Source organism: Triticum dicoccoides, chromosome 5B (assembly GCF_002162155.2).
Source record: "Triticum dicoccoides isolate Atlit2015 ecotype Zavitan chromosome 5B, WEW_v2.0, whole genome shotgun sequence".
Classification (NCBI taxonomy): domain Eukaryota; kingdom Viridiplantae; phylum Streptophyta; class Magnoliopsida; order Poales; family Poaceae; genus Triticum; species Triticum dicoccoides.
In genome coordinates, this window is record NC_041389.1 from 289,042,509 (window position 1) to 289,049,004 (window position 6,496).

The following is a 6,496-nucleotide window of genomic DNA, read 5'->3' on the forward strand; positions in this document are numbered from 1 at the left end:
CTTCTATTTTGTTTTGTTTTTACTTTTTATTTACTTTACTTCTTCTGTTTTAGTTTTGTTTCCTATTATTTTAGTTTTAGTAAAATATACACTTAGTATCTAAATTAGTATTTCAACTTAGTCCATAGTCACAAGAAGTCTAGTCCTCAAATAAATTAGTTTGACATTTTATTTATTACAAAAGGTATTTAACTAATTTTTTTTGCTGTTGTTTTATTCTTCTTATAGTATTTAAATATTTTATAAAGGTGTGGCTTCTCCACCATAATTACCTATACAATATTTGGTTCACTCCGAACATTTTAGTTTTAATATTTGAAAACTTTTATTTTTTTGATTGATTTTGAATTTGATTTCGAATCGGTTTCGATCTAACGCGAGGTTAGCAACAGTAACCAAGGTGACGTGGCATCGTTAACACGGGATTACTGTAGCCTAATTATCCGGGCGTCACAATTCTCCTCCACTACAAGAAATCTCGTCCCGAGATTTAAGAGGGGTGTAAGGGGGAAAGTTTTGGTTACGAAATTCTAGCGAGTGTTCCCAGTCTTGGTTGCTCTTCTCAAAGAGGTTAATCCATTATGTTGATGTCTTCGTTTCTCTGCTTCAAGTCACCATGACCAAGTTGTCATCCTTTCTTCGGGATCTCCATCGTCCTACAAACGTGACCAAGGGGAAAAAACTCCGGAAGAACGCATCTCACAAAGTTGGGCATCTGACGGTGAACTCAATGGGAAATACACAAGGTACCCCACGAGTTGTATTTCAGTGAATTTGTTGAGTGCAATATACGCTGGTACCAAAGTTTCAAATGGGTAGGCAATCATTCGATGACTAGACAGAAGCTGGAATGGGGGTTTGAACAACGAGAATAACATGGTGTTTGATCCCAGGATGAATAATGGTATAGCATTTAGCTCGTGAATCACATATGAAGCCAGGTGCAAAGGATACATTAGAATCCGGGTTGTAAAGGAGAGTCAGGTTTCGATCCAGTGGACCTGTGGGTTATGGGCCCACCATGTGGGTTGAAAGTAGGAAGGGTGGTGACATCTTGCACAGCCGCGACAGGGAGGCATGCCAGTGAATAGCTTATCAGCTATGCCGACAACAACGTTGGTACCAAGACGGGGAACGAAGAAAGCAATTTTCCTGCTTGTTGAACGAGGCGAACCAATTGGCAAAGTTATCACCCATCGGTGGTTACCGAAATGTTATCAACAATAGTAACAGGATCTTACAGACAGAATGGTACAATAAGGTGCCTACCTACGCAGGGAATTTTCTCTGCTCAGTTAAGTCAGATTCAGTAAAGGTTAAACAAAAGAATGGAAAGGAAAACGCGATTATCAGATTAAACAAAGCAATGGAAAGGAAAATTGTGATTACACACAATTATTAGGGTACATCCTTCCTATGTACAAGCAGAACATGGCATACAGGGTAGGAGAGCAAGTACCCAACCATTCAGATAAAGAGGCAAGGATTAATCAAGATGTTACCCATACAATGGTGTTTGGATAACTGACCAAGAAACATTTAGCATCACGCCTCCAATGTTCTTGTTGATGAGCGGGGTATCATAGTCATGCTTCGAGGTAGCGATGATATGGTGTTTCAATAAAGGGCCAGACTTTGGGTACACAAATGATCCATCAGGAGCAACTTATAAAATAGGTCTTACGATTTCCTCCAGGAAGAATGGTTATCCTTGCAAAAGAAATTATAATGATAGGTCCTGCAGCCAGGGGTGCAAGGCATGACATCATATTACCGGGTCATCAAAGGACCAACATCATAACTCCTGGAAAGTTGTCCCAACCATCATATCTGACCGAGATTCAGATCCGATTGGTGTCATGATACCTCAGACTCAGGATGTCCGAGAAGAAAAGGTGCAACACAAATCAATGAAATGACATTGCAAGATTCTCGGGAAAATGAACTATGGGAGCGGGTTCCTGAAACAATAGTTCATCATTAAACCAAGGAGAGGATGAGGAGGTGGTTGATGGGCTCAGCGACAATTCATCGAGAACTCCAAACGGATGGATTTCCACAATAATGTGAACAAGAAGATGACACTTGTCAACTCAAATGATATAATGTTGTATGCTCGAGTAAAACATACACCATCAATCATTAGTTGAAAGGTGTGCCCGAAATATGACCTTAGGCAACAAGATCAATGTTAGAGTGACGATTCAATAACCAACAGTCTAAGAACGAATTGTCAATCATTAACTTCAAAGCAATAGGGTTGCTAGAAGTACAGAACTCAAACAACATCGTTAGCATATTGGTATCCCGGTTAAAAAACAACAACACGAGGACCAAGGGAAGAATGGTGATGGTGAGAAGTATCATCATACCGAGAATTTCTAAGAGGTGGAGCAATCCTCACAGCATTCTCGACATAAAAGACAGTAATAGTTCAAGGTAGAACACAACACTAGCTGGAGAGCAATTTGCATTCATAATGTGGACAAGTTCACGATGGAAGGAAGTCAAGGGGGTTGTCGATGATAATAAAAATCATCGAGGGCAAGGAGGGTATTTCTCATTAAGAATTCGATAGATATCTTGGAAGAGCTCAGAATGCTGAAGATGATCACGACACATTTGTCGAGAGATCTCATGAAGATGTAATCGATCGGCGATGACATCAAGTTGAAGGAATGATGAAGCGAAAGGTTATTGGAACCATGGGTACGACACAAACTCGAAATCAATTTTGTTGTTCAAGGAGAAATGATATGACGAGGAAGATCGACGTAAGATTAGCTCACCGTCGAAATTTGTGCTTCAGGAAGAACCAGATAGCACAGTTAAATTTAGCACGATAATGATGTAGCCGATAAGGCTAGGAATGACATGATGGAGTATTAAACTCGTAAGCAGTGAAGATTAATAAGAGTTGTCGAATCGCAGTGCGGACTCGATTCTGTAACATCCCAAATTTTCAATTTGGAATGTTATACATAGATCATCTTTGCATATCATATTTTGTTGCATTTTGGCTCGATCCTAGAAATTCTACGCAACTCAAGGACCCACGGAGAGAGTTGGGGATTTCGTTATTTTCATAATTGAGTTTTCTCAAATTTTGAAAATAGGATAATTTGATTTTATTTATTTTATCTTCAATTATTTCTACTATCAAAATTTCAGATAGGGAATAAAATGACTTTCCCAAAATAAAGAAATAATGAAGATTTAAAAAAATCAAATAAGATTTTATTTTGGAGTTTTTCGCCTTTTTATTTGGATCTAGGAAAAATGCGCGTTTTCAAAATTGCATTTAGGCCCCAAATAAATGTTCATCTTGTCCGGCTTCATTTTAGAAGCCGGGGGAAATTTATTTCGGGATTTTTGGAGTCCGTTTAGTATTCTTTTGTTTGATTTTCTGCACGAAATTATTTAAATAAAAAACGCGAACCGCCTTACGGCCCCTACCCGAGCGGGACTCCGCCCGGGGCAACATATATAAAGCCGCCGCCCGAGCCCCCCAGCCCACTAGACCCCGCCGCCGGCCCACCCCGCCCCCAAACCCTAGCCGCGCCGCCGCCGCCGAAGCCGCCGCCGCTGCCTCCCCGACCCGCCGCCCGAGGTTGCCTCGTAATCCGTGTCGTCGTTTTTTTTAAAAACCGACCAGTTATCTTTGGTTTTGGCGGTTTATCTTTTTTTAGTTTCGGTTTATTTTATTAGATCGGTTTTTTTGGTTTAGGTTAAATAGCGAGCGTTCGCTCGTTCGTTCGTTTTAACGAACGTGTTCGTCAGATTAGGTTTAGTTAACGAACGTCTGTTCGTTAATCTGTTCGTCGTTTTTCTTTTTCTCGGATTTAATCCGCGATTTTTCTGATCGCGATTTCTGATCCGATTTTCGTTTTAGTATAACTTTTCGCTCGTTTATCGGAATCAGGCGATTCAAGCGCCTGGAGTTTCGTCTCGAAACCCTCTTTCCGACTAATCAACTTAAACAAGTTTTTGCTTCTGTAAAGTTTGACTTAGGTCCAGATTAGTAAAATGAAGCTGTTTTCTTTCGCCGTTTTACTTCCGTTGCTTCGTTTGTTTTTATTCTTTTTGCAAACTGGAGTTCTTAAGTTGAACTTTCTGGTTAGATCTTTTATTCGAGTTTTACCTATGCATTAGATGAGTACTTATTGTATGCTTGTTTGTTTGTCTGCGATAGAATACCCGGAGTGCGCCGCCTGTTACTTCGAGTCTCTGGGTTTCGCGGATCATCAGCAAGGCAAGTAACACTTTGATCATATCTTTTCTACTACCCAATTTTTATGCATTAGATCAATCCTCAAACTTTGCATGACTAGGATCTAATCAATATGTGGGTTGGGAAGTAGATGAGGTAGTACCTATTACCTGTTTTATTATTCAAACCTTTGGGAGTTACTTCTACGTTTGCTTATTATGCCATGCTATGCTAGTAGACGTGGATTGGGTGAGTGTATCCATGACAGATGTGAGTTTGTTAATTAATGGTTTATTTAAGGTGGCAACTTAAATACACATCTGGGTGGATTGAGGTACCTGGTTTCCAGGACTTGCCTGTTTTTCTTCGGACCGCCACCCAGGCTCAAAGGGATCATGAGATTATTCATGCTAGAAACTTCTGTGTGCAGCCACATGCAACTATGGGCTCTGGCATAGTTGATTAAGTTGTGCGAACTCTTACAGTGGTAGACTAGCAGATGTAGGGGTTGTAGGTTGGTACGGTCCACCCGTTATGTAAGGTGCAAGCGCTTCTGAAAGACTATGTCTCGGTCATCCGTTTCTCAAACACCATGTAGTGCGAGAAACCAAACGGAGGAGATCGAGTCATGTGGGGAAAAGTGCGCAAACCTCTGCAGAGTGTAACAAACTAATCATGGTTAGCCGTGTCCCCGTTTATGGACATCTTGAGTATCTAGTATTTGGATATCATGTGAATCTCATCATGTTACTTTAAATTAATATTGTTGGGTTGTTAATGAGTACTTTTAATTGGGATTGAGAATGATGTCAACCATTCTCAATGTTTAACAACCACCATGATAGTTAAATAAATTTATTCCTTTGCAGTAGGGAAAAATTGGGTTTACGCAAAACTGTAACCACAGAGCTTTCCATCAGCCAAATATGCATGTAGTATAGCTTATTCCATCATATTTCTCTATGTGTTACATTGCCAGCATATTCCATGTGCTGACACGTTTTCGGGCTGCAACGTTTCATGTTGCAGACTTTTCAGACGATGAGTAAGGTGCTTAGGTCGTGGTTCTATACTCAGTGATGCCGTTGGAGTTGATGGACTCGCTTATTCTTCAAGCCTTCCGCTGTTATCGTATTTAGATGGCCTTAAGCCATATTTATTTTAATAAGTTCTCTCTTGAGACATTCGATGTAATAAGTGTGTGATTGCTACTCTGTTATAAATCCTTCAAGTACTGTGTGGTGTCAGCATTACTGATCCAGGGATGACACCTGAGCACAGAGATCAGACTGTTTGAGGTCTGGTCGCTACAAAGATGGTATCAGAGCACACGCTGACTGTAGGATACAGCCACTAAGCTAAAGCCCTAGATCACTACTCTTTCTTCTCATTTCTGACTCCTCATCTTTTCTATTCTTTAGGATGGCGGATGCAAGGAACAAGTTCACACAACCAGATGAAGACTCACCTTTTGGATATCACTTGAAGGAAGTCACTAGATACCTGAACATAGGAGTACCAAGCTTCACTGGAACCTTCAACACCACTTTACCCGAAGAGGAGCACTGGATGATTCAAGTCCACACTCCAGGAAGGACATTTGCACCAGTCACGGAGCCCATAGAGTTTTCCTTTGATGCACCAACATGGAGCCTAGGAAAGAGCATGGCAGCCCACATTGCCATGGGACGAAATGGAGAAGTTTACCACAACGATCTCAAGAATACTATCTACCATATTTGTGGGCGCCGAGATAAGCATTGGGAGATGATCAACAGCAGGAAGGACAGATCAATCGCAGCTTATATCCAAGAATTAAACCAGCACATCCGACGCCAGGAGAATCAGATGTGCGCAGACATGGAGGATCTGCAGAAGGCTATGACCAAGATCAAGGAGCTAGAAGAGGAACTCAAGGCTACACGTAAAGACTATATGGAAGAGATCGTCGCTCTTGTAAGACAGAACTGCGACCTTAAGGAGAAGATTGGAGTATTCATGGGAGGTTCATCACCCAGAGGAGAAGATGACGAACCCACTTGTCCAGATAATTATATCATCATCGATGACACCGACTCGGATCCCGATGAGAGTGATGATGACTTTGTTGATGAAGCTGGAGCAGATATCATGGAATCTTCATCGGAGCAGTTTTTCTAGTTGACCACCATAACAGTAGTAGAATTTCCCCCATTAAAAATTAGTTTTAGTCCCAGCACTTTTGTAACGATAGTTAGACCGTTGTATGCCCTTGTTTGAATTGATTGGAGTGATATTGTGTGCTTT